The 13,606-nt window shown below is 47.9% G+C and overlaps 1 protein-coding gene across 3 annotated transcripts in view; it reads left to right on the forward strand.

Annotated features, from left to right (window-relative positions):
* LOC119161099 (phosphatidylcholine:ceramide cholinephosphotransferase 2) overlaps positions 1-13,606 on the forward strand; it is a 294,133-nt gene that overhangs the window by 107,097 nt on the left and 173,430 nt on the right. The window lies entirely within an intron of this gene.

A 13,606-nucleotide genomic window follows, 5' to 3' on the forward strand; every position in this document is an offset into this window, starting at 1 on the left:
TAAGGGCGATTAGACAGATCGCACACCACTGCCATCTGTTGTTTAATATTTTGACAAAGGAACCTTGTCGGGTTCTCGTGTTTGAAAGGTCAAGCTTAATAAGTGTTAATTACTGTACTTCCTCGCATATATAATCCGTCCTTGCATATAACCTTTACATCTAGAATTGGGCACTCCCGTGTGACAAGCAATCAAAGCAGTAAAAGAAAGCTCGTTATCTCCTCTCACCTGCAAAGTATACCAGGACCAGCACCGCATCCCGAGACAGCGAGCAGCGTTTTCTTCAATAAAGGTGACGACTGTAATTGGTGCGCGTCACGAATTCCTTCTGGTATAGCAATTCTGCATAGTGAGATGATGGTGTGTCCTATTAATGCGATCACCGTTAACTATATGTAATAATAATGAGCATAGAAAGAACCTTGGAAACGGTTATACTATGTGTACGTGCTTTTAATGTTCAAAGTTTCACCAATGGCGCCCCCTACAATATATACGTCATCTTTAGCCTGGCGTACAATTATTGACACGCTTGAATCTGCGTTGCCGTGGGCGTGCCTTTACATGCCCCCCCCCCCCCCTTCCCCACAAAGTGGAGTGACATTTGTATTCAAGTAGAACATTTGTATCAATGTTTTTGAAAAGTAGCTGCATGGTGTTTGAATCTCTAACGTCTTTTGGTGGAAAACGTAAGCGAAGGGGTAGGAGTCTATTGGAGATAGCGGTGTTGCTGTATTCGTGAGATCTTTAGTTGCGTATGTTTTATAAGCAGCTCAAGAGATCCTTGAATTGAGCTTTAAAAAAAAAAGTCAGAATGGTTATAGGAGCACACAGTTTGTAATTGCCTGCTCAATTTCTTCAGCAGCATCACCGACTGAAGTATAACGCCATCGTCATTTTTTAAAGAAGAGGAGGGTGAACTGAGCTGACGTCATCAGGTTTATCAGGGATGAAGTCACTGGGAGTCATGACTGTCTCGACCAATCAGAGGTGGCGCAGCAAGGCTTCGCGGCGTGCCCGGTGACATACGTGAAAAGAAAGAAAAAAATGGGGTGTCGACAATTAGAGAGCTAACATTGACCTGACTACAAAGAGTGCATGCGAGCCCAGGAAATGTTTTCGTGGAATGTGCTCAGGATTTTGACTTCCCAGAAAAAGCCTGTGAGTACGCCGTCCACTGAAATAAAGGTAGAGGGGGGTGGGGGGGGGGGAAGAAAAATCTATAGTGTAGACATCGAAACCTTACTGTTTCTGAAAAGTTTTTTTGGAGATAAAATGTTAGAGCATTAAATCCGGGCTGCCGCGGGACGGCACACTATCGAAAATAGAGCTCGCTCCAGCGGCTTTTGAGGCTGGCCAAGACGTGCCTCGCTGCCGAGCAGCTGAATGATTATCGAAAAAAAATGGGGATAAAAAAAGGCTTTGTGGCTTGAGGTGAACGGAACTGGACGGGCAGAAGAATTCCCGATACGAGGCAAACGGTGCCGCGAGTCTTTTCGCGCCGAGTCTCTAAGCTCCGAGCGCGTCGATATTTGCCAGCGTTTACTATATAGTATGAGCGTCTCGTGAAGATCGGCACTTTATTCGTCTTCTTGCTCCTTTCGCGAAAGCGTTCAAATCGTCTCTGCAGTATATATAGACGTGTAGCGGTGCGCAGTGGCAGTACAAAACGGCCTTCGCTCCGGCGTCTGACCACGCTTGATGTAATAACACAGAGTGGTGAAACTGTGGGCCCAGTTTTTACTGCGCCCAATAAATACTTGAATAGCTAGAAGCAGTTTCGCTGGGAGGCATTGCTGCTGTATGGCGAGCAGACAAGTTTAGTATCGAACTAAACGTGCTTGTGGTAAGTTTGGTGAGCAGCGTATATGATCTGCTTCAGAAAGATTAAGTACTCTTTTCTTCTTTTTTGTTGACTGTGAGGAGATGGTGGCTTTCAGACGAGGCGCCGAAAACTTGAAAGCTCTTGAAGGGATCGAACATACAACTCAACTTCCTCACAGTAAAACATCAATGCAGTTACCGCAGTTACCGGCTGCAGGTCTAGCGGGCCTCGGAGAGCGCTTCGTTTAATGCGAGTCTGTAGTCTTGGTCACTTTTTTTTTTCTCTTAGTCGTCACATAAGCGTTCGTGCGTTCCATGCTGTCTAAAGAGTTGAATTATGTCTGCGATAACGGCTACGTGCGTTAGTTTAGATTTTCCAATAGCTAGCTGACACTTTACTCGTATAATACAATAAATCTTCATATGAACGAACTTCCAGCAGAAAATTTGTTAATTTAAACGTTCGCTGAACTGAAATAGCTGTGTTGAAGCTTGTTAACAGGAGCGAAAGAAGGCAGCATGTGTTAAAATCGAATTTGAACGTTTTTATTTGAAGTGCTGCTTATTTGAATGCGAATTTCTGCTTATCTAGCATGTTTGAAACATGCAGTAATCTTTTATAGAACTTGAGCGCATTTAGGACTGCTGTGGTGAGAAGTGAGTGACTGTGTCCAAGCTCTCATAAACACTCTCTAACACAAACAAAACTGTGCTGGGCAGCGAAGGACTTTAACAAGCACATCTGCAGTGCTTCTTTAGCTGAAATTCTTGGTGCTTACTCTACAAGTGTTATGTCTTTCACTTCCTCTTCTTCCTTAAGATAGGACGCTGGCTACAATCTCTTCTATAGACAGAGTGGCGCACATGTCTTACTGCGATAGTCACAGATGATAGTCATAAAGACGCAAAGTGCTGTCTGTTCCAGTCTTTAATTGTCTGTACGCCAAACAAAATGTCCTTTAGCACTGCCGTTTGAAAGAACGCATTTCCCACATCTTATATTGGGATCACCTTTAAAAGTTATTTGGTATCAGAATTCGAGAAACATCATAATGCTCATCTCCAGAATGTCTACAATCCCGACTATGGAATTCAAGAGATATTGTGTCACGGTTGTGTTTGAACGCATGGTGACCGCATGGACTGGCTCACAAAAACAACTTGAGACTATTCCCGTCTGCACAGCTTACCTGAATGGAGTGTTACGAACCCTCCACTGTCTTCCTCCGCTAGGTTCCTGGGCATTCAGGTATTAACGGCAATGAGCTAGCTCATCAGCTTGCCCGCGGTATATTGCACCGGGCACCGTTCATTCCCTGGCCCACACCTTCGGAAGACAGTGACAACTCCGCGAATAACGATGGGCAGATCTCCTTGCGTCACACTATCAAGGAGGTATATCTCCAGCTCTGGCTCGACAAGCGTCTTTACCCTCCCCCTCATCCATCACTCACTGCGCTCGAGGCTCGAACTCTACGGCACATCCAAATGAACTGCTTGATAACCCCCTCTCGCCTTTTCCTTTATAAATATAGGTCTAACCTCTGCTGTCCTAATTGCCCCTCCCCACATGCCGACCTGTCACACTGCCTGTTTTACTGCCCAACTGCTCAGCAATCTAGCTATTACCCTCCCCCATCCCTTTCCACCACCTCCTGGCTCGACTGGATCGGCGCCGAAGGGGAAGAAGAACAGCGTCGACTGGTCGCACAGGCGGTCGAAATGCTCGGCCTGTAAATTGTGGCTAAATAAAAGCCTATTGCTACTACTACTACGAAGTGCAATTAAGGAATGTGAACAGCATTAAGAAGATTCGCAGACACCTTATTTCTTGTGAAGCCGTGGGCCGTTATAGGGTTACCTCTCCCTCAAGCATCGTATTTGAGACCCCTGATTTTATAGAGGCTCACGGATTTACTGGCATGTGCGCGGGCACAGTGGCCATAGAGCGTCGTTCTAAATGCGAGAATCGGTTATAGATGCGAAGCATGACATGAGTGAGCTTGATCCGGTGGCGTCCGCGCTCCACTGCGCATGCGTGTCCCCTCCCCTCTCTCCTCTCCTACGCTTCCCTTTCTCTCCTCTAGGTATTTCTTCCCGCGGCGTTTACACCCTCATCGCGCATGCGCGTCTCATCTTTCTTCCAGAGGTGGAACAGCTGCGCCATTTACGCCATTACCTGTCAAACTTGCTTACCTGCGCCAACCTGCGCCGAACCACCCCTGCAGCGCCGCAGCACCAGAATTTAGCCGCAAAGTATGCAAGCCGTCAAGCGCCGTGCCCGGAAACATGGCTGAAACATTGTTTGTTTGGTTTCATTGAAACTGTGATAGTTTCGGTTTCGTAACGGCTGTGTTCGCTCCAGGAGCAGCTGTGAACGTTGACCCTAAGTGCGTTGTTGCGATTGTTATGCGCGTGCAATCACGGCAGGTATCAGCACGAACAGCTCGTGAACCCTTCCACTTGCTGCGCTCTCAATGCGAAAAGACAGCGAGATGAGCATCTCTCCCAGGCACGGCTGTATTCTCTTACTCGATATCGGATCTAAAAGAGTCGGCTGTCAGCCTTGCAGCTATCGCATTCATTGCTTAGCCATTCTGGTGAAACTGTTTCTTATAACATGATGGCAGCGTTCGGAAAAGATATAAATGATGTCAATAACGGTGCTCAAAAGAATAAGGGTGGTGTCCGGTTCCCGGAACAGCCTAGCAAAGCCAGGTGCACATGCCCCATAAAGCGTATGTTCGTATTATCGTACATTTGACCGCTGTGCTTCGCGCTTATGGACTCCGTGGTTAACGCTTGCGCGTTCAGGTAAAAAAAAAAGGGGGGGGGGGGGGGGGGTGGCTGTACATAACTAAAAAAAGTCACAGTTGCACAGCAGTGGTGAAGCAATGAATGATATAGCAGCGAATTGGGATGTTATAAGAAGTGAGGCTGGCAGCTAAATTTTGGATCCGATCCCACGTTAGTGTAAAAAACGCTGGTGTACGAAAATATGGCCGCTTCAAGGAGAGCGACACTTTTCGCCCAGTCTCTTCGCGATGAGAGTGGTGTACGAGAATATGGCCGCTTCAAGGAGAGCGACACTTTTCGCACAGTCTCTTCGCGATGAGAGTGGTGTACGAGAATATGGCCGCTTCAAGGAGATCGACACTTTTCGCACAGTCTCTTCGCGATGAGAGTGCAGCACGTAGAAGTGTAGGCAAGTCGCCCGCTGATGGCTGCCGAGCAATCGTGCGCGCCAGTGATCGCGACCACGCCCTTAGAAGCAAAGTTCACAATTGTTGTTTGAGTGATACTTGGCACCCTTTCCTCTTCTTTTTAGTTTTTTTTCATGGTCTTCCAAGAAAGGGTGGAGTGCTTTCTCTTCGATGTTATCGCATACTCGCCCTCCGAGCAGCGGAGGTGGGCTGGATTGTTTGATTTTGGCTTCAACCGCGTTCGTCGCTCCCGCTCGTGCGCGCTTAGGCACGCATAGAACATACGCCCAATGCGCGGGGGTACTTTGTCAATTTGCAATTTATACGGGACATGACGGCAATGGCAAACCTTGTTGGGCGTGTCCATGTAATTTTTATTGCAATAAGGAATCTAAGGCACAATTTAGCTGAGTGTTCTAGAAATGCAGCATTGAAGAAATGTTGCTTGACAAGTGCTTTGAACGGGGCTAAATCTAATCTGAATATTCATGCTGCTCTAAACTTGCTCGAAAAGACCCTTCTGGCTGCTCCTAGCCTGCTCCAAAACGTCTTTTTTGCTGTTCCAAGCCTACTTTGAGAAAAAAGCACTTTTGCCTGCTTCCAGGACTGCTCCCGAACCCACGTATACCCTGCATGTTCCACCCCTGTAATCTCTTCTTCTGCTCTTCTCCACTCTCGCCTCGCAACGCCGACATCCAATGTATACTGCCGGTGGAAGATTTCTCCTGTGGGTTGTTGAACAATAAGAATTCGTAGCGTGCTCGTTAACTAAAAGCGGACTGCGAGTCTCTAGTCCAATCGGAGGCTTCTGTCTCCCATTGCCTATTACCAGTGATTGGTATGTTCCAGTAGGAAACACCGGTCCATCACTGCATTCTTTGCGCCTCCTTAGGTTTCTCTTTTGCGCAACGCCGCGATGACCGCCAGCCTCAACGCCGCCGCCAATGCATAAGCGTTAGCGCCCTCTGTTTCGCATCTACATATGGTTCTAATTAGAGGGAGATGGTGTGATGTTTTCTGTGTTTTTTTTCCTTCTCATTTTTATTATGTACCTTCCGTCCACCCGGCTGACCGGTACCCTTGATAAGTTCATAACGTTGTCTGAGGTACCACTCTGACCATGGCCGAATCGTAAATAAGGAATATTACGATATCAATGGAATTTCACGTAACTCGCACCTGCACCCTCGCCGTGGACTGTGAAACGAATATTTTCTCATTTTTGTATGTCGTGACGGGAAGTTAACGAGGTCGTGAACCGTCGAACGCACTGACCGAACATGTTTCATATGCGTGTGCGCCTACAGTAGCACTGTTCGTTTACCGTTTCGAAATAAAGAAACGGCAAGGTTAACAGCCCGACATGGTGTTACTGAAACGCATTCGTGAAATATATAGTTGATATATAGGTTTCCATTGAAACCCGGTGTATCAGCTTCGATAACGAGCCGGTGTGCTGCTCGTTCACGGCTGGAGCTGCTCCAACAATATCTTGAACGAGGTTGCGGACACCAGTGACGTCAGCGCGTCGTGAACAATACTGAACAGCAGTAATGGGAATGCACGTATTTATACAACGCTCGCCATATATAGTATATGCACATGCCGTGTGGTATCGAAAATAGTCCGCACTCAGGTCGTCGCGATGCCTAGATATAAGATCGAACGCACGCCGCATGCCCCCCACCCCCTCCCCGCTCTCTCTCTCTCTCTCTCTCTCTCTCTCTCTCTCTCTCTCTCTCCTATATTTCGATTTCAGGGGAAAATCGGTTTCAATGGGAAATATAAAGTGAAAGAGAAATGGTAAAAAAAAAAGCTTGATATGCTCCCGTGACCAAATGAAGTGGAAGGAGGTGAACTAAACTGAAAAAAAGGCAGTACGCATTCAGACGGAGATAAATAGTATAATGGTCGAGTGGTAGCTCTGTTCTGTTCACGCCGGGCCACTTTCGATAACAGAAACTGGGCGCCGGGCACCACAATGCGTTGCTGGCATCTAACTGGGAATGCGGGGACCGCCTGGGGCTTTATTTTATGGCACGCTTTTGCTGTTTCTGGAGTGAAGTAGTCTTTGATATATATATATATATATATATATATATATATATATATATATATATATGCGTGTGTGTGTGTGGCGCGCGAGACCAAGCTTCACCGCCCACTGAAATTCTTTCCTCTCCATTCGTATGTTCTGTTTATTACTTATCAAAAGAACGATACGGCTTTTTTTTTTTTTTAAGAAAGTCTGTAAAAGCAGTGAAGAGGAATGCTATGCCACGTTGCTTTGTGGTGGCCTGCCTCCAAGACCCTTTCGTTGGTTGCTGGTGTGTTGTTTAAATGTGCTTATTCGTTGTATCTGGGCAGTGGGGCTTCAGCTCCATGAAGCTTTTTTTAAGAGTATATAGAAGAACAAGGTAGTACCCGCCAGGAACACCCGGTCCGATAAGGACTGTTAGAGAGTTCACGAAATGAAATGTGCATCCTAGTGGTAAAAAAATTTATATTAGTATAGTCAGAATCCAGAGTCACTGATAGATCAAAATACTCTAGGCGCACAAACTCGCATTCTGTAGTGCATTGTGTGCCAGCCGGCTTCGCAGGCGCAGTTACAAGTGCCCCAAGGTAGTTTCAGTGTTCGTTAGCTAAATGAGAGTTGATGATCACATGTTTACTGCTGTGTCTGTCTCCATTAATGTTATATACCGTCAAGGTACGTGAGAGCGTTGCATGTATTTTTAAGTGCATTTCTTAGTCGGGCTATGTCAGGCGTCCGTCGGGATCCATCCACTGCCCTCTCCCATAGCAACAACTGCCGGCGCGTGCGTCCCTAGCAACCGGAGCCCTCCCCCCCCCCCCCCCCATGTCATGCTTCGGCGTCGGCAGCTGTCAGCAACAGCTGCGGGCGGGCGCGCTTATCCACGCCCTTAGCAACCGGAACCTCCACCTCCTTGACTTGAACGTGACTTGCCACGGCCCCAATGTAGTGCGTTTGAAACACGTTTGTAGCGTTTGTGCTGCCAGCGTTTGTGTGGCTTTTGTGTTAAGACGCTGACATTATGTCCGTCAGGTACAGTGACAACACAAGCAGGTGCTGATGAATGTGTAAATAAATTGTTGTGGTACAATTCCTCGTCTTGTCTTTAATTTAAGCCATTACTATTACTACGCTGTGTACTCTCGGTGCAAGAAATACCTTCGCATTTCTTGCGAAGTGGAGGCATCCGCCCCCCTCCGACGTAACCGTATACGTACGAGCGTATATACTTATCGTCGAGCGCGAGATATCCTAAAAGGGGAGCAGCGGCGCTAGGAGCGACATCTTACGACGTGCTCAAACTAACCCTTGCCGGATCTCTGATTGCGTTGCGCTACCAACTTCCACTTCCGGCTGTACAGCCGTAAAGTGTAGCGTCCCTCAACTTGTTTGCTTTCATTTTTTTACGACTTGAAATAACCGTAGCAGACACGGCACCGCGGCAATACAAGTAGGTTTTTAAAGGCTCACCGTTAATTTCGCTGTAATTTCTCAGCCATATTGCCACGGCTTCTGAGTACTTCTGGCTGTTGCTGCGCTGTCTGCGCATGCACTTACCACGCGCCGGACTTGGCCCGAGACACCCACGCTTCGGTGCTTACGCCAGGAGGGACCGTAGGGTTGAGCCACCAACTGTTCTCGAGGTTCACGCTAGCGGGGCAAGAGGCGCACTTGTTTTTCCCTCCACCTCACGGAGCCACAAAGAAAGGTGCACAGAGCCTTTTGCTTTAATGGGTTCGCCTCTCCTACTGTTGTCGTCGCGGCTCACGACAGCGGGAAAGTCATCGCCGTGTATAGAAACGCACAAAAAAGTTTGGCCTTTCTGAAACGAAAGATAGCAAAAAAGAAATGTATGGGGCTATCTATCTACAGGACCAATTCTGCATACCTAAGTCGATGTTCCGAATGAACATGCCCAGCAGCGGCGGCGGCTCGTGTCTTGGCGCCTCTTCACAAGGGAGGCTACAGTGATAGTGCCACCGCTAAATTTGCTGTGGCATCGGCCTGCAGCAGCTGCTCAGGCCGGTTGTCTAGCGTGCCTGCACACGCACCAAAAAGGCAAAGTGCTTCCTGCCGCGGTATCGATTCGCGGCCCAGTGAGCAGCGCGCGCGGCGTGCGTAGTCGCCAGTGCTGTCGGTGCTAAGCCCGTCGAAGGCCGTCGACCCAATGGCACTCTTGGCCGCGTGGCGCTGGTGCAGGCTGTCCTCTTGCGCGTTGCTGCGCTGGCGTCGGACGCCTTTTGTCGACCCGCTTTTTCTTCCTTTTTTTTTTCTTCTCGGTGCCTCGACGTCTTTCTTCCGCCTCGTGGCCGACGTTCGCCGCTTCCTCTGTCGCCGACTAAACCCGTCCCCTCCAGCGCGCTTGCTTAGTTTATTCCTCCCCGCTGCGCATGGAGGAGCCCTGTCGCATTCTTTTTTTTTTAATATGCGTTGTTTGTTGCGCTGTGCTCTACTACAATGAGTTATCGTCATTACTGGACTGCACGAAGCCGAGTTGCCCGGAAGACGATTCCCCTGAAAGGAAGACAGGGCAGGGCGGCTGCAGTGCGGCGTCTTCTTTCGCCACTGGGAGGATGTCGGGGCTGCCTTCGAGCGCAAGATTTATTGGATAGCAGCGATAGATAAAAAGAGCGGCTCTGCGTAACTATTGAAAAAAGAACTACGAAATAAGGAGGGAACATTTTGTCGTAATCCATTAGAAAGCGCATCACTGTTCGAAGCGAGGTCGGGTTGCCTTAGAACGTGCGTTCATGGAGTGAGATTCAGTGAAGAATAAAAATGTACGTGGTGCGGGGAAGCTGAGGAAACGATGAATCGTGTTTTGATTGAATGTGGAGATGTCCAACCCGGTGTATGTTTGGACGCTAGGCTTAGGTTTTAGGGACAACATTGGAAAGGTGCCCAGGTCCACCGTATCAAAACAAGTAAAAATGCTGCAGAGAAATGTGGGGGAAACTAAGAACACCCTGCCACGGGGCGCAGGAAATCTATCTATCTATCTATCTATCTATCTATCTATCTATCTATCTATCTATCTATCTATCTATCTATCTATCTATCTGTCTGTCTGTCTGTCTACGTCATGGACGTACAAAGCTATTCTAGGAGACCACACTGTGCTGTACCCTGAATATATATGTAAATGTTAAACTTGTGTGCACGCCGACTTGGTCTAATCCAACAGAAACAAACCAACCAGACGGTGTTTGGCTAACTTTGCCTGGGAGGAAAACGATCAGAAGATGTAGTGAACAAAGCGTAAAGAGATCACAAGACGAACGCAAAAACGTCTCAGCTTTTCCGCAAAGGGGAAGTCATGAACGCGGCAGCAACGAATTGGAAGGTCACGCGACGAAGGGCAAGCAGATCGAAATGTGCCCCGCGTTTCTCACGCATAAATCACGCACCAAACGTACTCACAGGTACAGATGAACGCGAATAAGCGTCTCAGTTGTTACGTCGCTTTGTATGAAAAGCGCGCACCTTTTCGCAAACGTAGACTGTGCAACGAGTGCAGTGACCTTTATGCGCCTGGTAACTACAACAGAATCGTTGCTGTGAAAGCCCAAGGCGTACGATTGTTCACACCGCGACATTAGCGACTGCATGCGTCAGCGTCCCATCTCCGTGGGGCAAAGTACGCGTGGGAGATGAGAGTGCGCGCCGCCGCGTCGTGATGATCTGGCGACGCGCGCGCTCATTGCGCCAGCTTGCTGGTAATACTGAAAACACGATAATTCCCACTGAGATGCCCATTGCCAGCGTCAAGTGATAGATATAAATAGCTTGCCGTTTAAACGTTGAAGACGGTGCACCTTCGTGGCTCAGTGGCTAACGCCTCGCACTCAGAATTCAGAGGTCGGGCGTTCGATGCCGCGCGCCGTAGCTTTTCTGGGCTATTTTTTTCTTGCGTTTGCGCATATATATATATATATAAGTTACGGTTGAAGAAAAAGATCACTGGGTTTATTAACATAGTGAGGATGAGAATGGGCAATTCGAAGTAAAGATGGAGTCCTCAGGCCACACCAGACAACCTCGTCTTCCTCAACACCGGCACATACCGCATATATATATATATATATATATATATATATATATATATATATATATATAAGGGAAAGAAGTGTATACTTAAGGGCTTGGTTTTCCCTGTTTTTACACAATATTACTGAGATCTAACTGACAATAATGCCAAGGAAAGCATAGGGGAAGATATTAGACCGAATTGTAATGTAACAAAGAAGAAAAGTGGGTGAAAAGATAACTTGCCGTGGGCAGGATTCGAACCTGCGACCTTCGAATGACGCGTTCGATGCTCTACCACTGAGCTACCATGACAGCTATGCCCCAGCCACTTTATAGGGTTTTATATGTGAATTAAACGTGGGAGTATATATACATACATATATATATATATATATATATATATATGTGTGTGTGTGTGTGTGAGTGTGTGTGTGTGTGTGTGTGTGTGTGTGTGGTGCATGACAGCGACGTTGATGCGACGAAAGTAGGAACATAAGCCCAAGAAGCTGCGAAGCTCCTTTAATGTCTGGGGTGATTTGAATGTGCTGACTGCTTCGATTTTACGGGTATCTGGCCTGACACCATCTTTGTCAACTACGTGACCGAGAACTAATGCTTGTTCAGCAAACCGGCACTTCTTAGAGTTGAAAATCAAGTCGGCCTTTCCGACACAGTCTAAAACAAGGTTCAAATGGACGTTATGCTCTTCAAAAGTACGCCCAAAAATTACGACGTCGTCCATGTAGTATAAGTACAACTCCCATTTAAAACCATAAAGGACAGAGTCCATAAATCTTTCAAAGATGGCGGGGGTGTTGCCAAGCCCAAACGGCATCACGTTGGATTGGTACAGTCCATCAGGTGTCACGAATGCGGTTTTCTCCTTGTCTGATAGTTGCATAGGTACCTGGCAATATCCTGATTGTAGGTCTAGGGAAGAAAAGTATGAAGTCGAGTGTAGGCAGTCAATTACGTCGTCATTTCGAGGCAGCAAGCAGGTATACTTCCTTTTTGGCAAGGGCGTTGAGTCTTCTGTAATCAACGCAAAACCGCCAAGAATCATCTTTTTTTCTACCCAAGATGACCGGTGCTGCCCCCGGGCTACACGACTCTTTGATTACACCCTTTTTCAGCATTTCCTGAACCTGGTCGGCAATAACTTTGCGTTGTGATGACGACACTCGGTAAGGTTTCTGCTGGATCGGATGGGCAGTGCTGGTGTCAGTCCTATGCTGAGCGCGAGAACATCGTAAAGGTAGTGGCTTCTCTTCTTGGCCAAAGTCAAACACAGAAGCATGTCGTCTCAACAGTTGGTGTAACGTCTGCATCTCTTGCGATCGCAAAGTGGTGCTAATCATGCCTACGATCTGTGACTCGTAAGGGCAACTGTACTCGCCAGAGACTGTACGTTTTCCACTTTCGTCGTTGTTAATGACAGCAATGGAATCTTCAGTGCAAACATTGAAGACGCCGAGCTTCATTCCTCGAGGGAGCACAACCGGCATTGGCGAACAGTTCAGTGCCCACACAAAGGCTGCTCCTTCATCAACCGATACCAGACAACCAGGAACGAGTATGCCTTTCTCAGCACATGGAACGATGGCAGGTTCAATGATGGCGTCAAAAGATGTGACGGATACTGGGGCGAATACCGCAACTGACCTCATTGACCATGGTGGCACTGTCAGTTGATCGGAAATAATCAGATCATCCTTCGCGGCTTGCTGCGGTTCGTCGACGAGGGCAGGAACAATGTCACCGCTGACAGAAAGTTCACGAGTTCTACAGTCGACGAAAGCGCCTACCTTTGCAGAAAGTCAAGACCGAAAATAACATCGTGGGTGCAATATTCCAACACAAGAAACTCTGTTGGCAACACCTTTCCTGCCAATAACACGTTGACAGCACTAATTCCGACAGGATGAAGTACTTCTCCATCAACGCCACGAAATCTTGTCGATTCGCCCCAAGAAAAAAAACTTTGCGGCCAATATGATCTTTAATAGAAAGACTCGTGATTGATATTGTGGCGCCAATGTCTACCAAAGCACTTGCACAAAAGCCATCTATTAACACACGTATCTTGCTCTTGTACATTTATAACTGGCGGAGGCATTTGAGGCAAATACTGTTGTGCGACCTCATCTCCATCGGTCGCGCTGGCTAGTATCCCGGCGGCGGTGATGACAGTCGTCGTCCCTGTGAAGGCGAGCGATGCAGTCGGCCAGATGGAGGCGTCACACTATGGTCGGAAGCGGGAGAACTGCCATGGCGACTCTCGCCGTGAGCTACTCCCGAAATAGGCGGGCCAATGACCGTTGTTGTGACCAGTGCCCGCTGGAGGAAATGCTGATTGGGAATTGTATCGGGATGACGGCTGTCTCCAGAACCGAGCTATATGCCCGACGATACCGCAGCGGTAGCACACAGGGGCTTGGCGGTATGCATTGTACTCCTGGAAGGCATTGCGCTGACGTGGTGGGGGCACAGATACATCTTCGCTCGGGTCGTG

The sequence above is a fragment of the Rhipicephalus microplus genome, chromosome X (genome assembly GCF_043290135.1).
Source record: "Rhipicephalus microplus isolate Deutch F79 chromosome X, USDA_Rmic, whole genome shotgun sequence".
Classification (NCBI taxonomy): domain Eukaryota; kingdom Metazoa; phylum Arthropoda; class Arachnida; order Ixodida; family Ixodidae; genus Rhipicephalus; species Rhipicephalus microplus.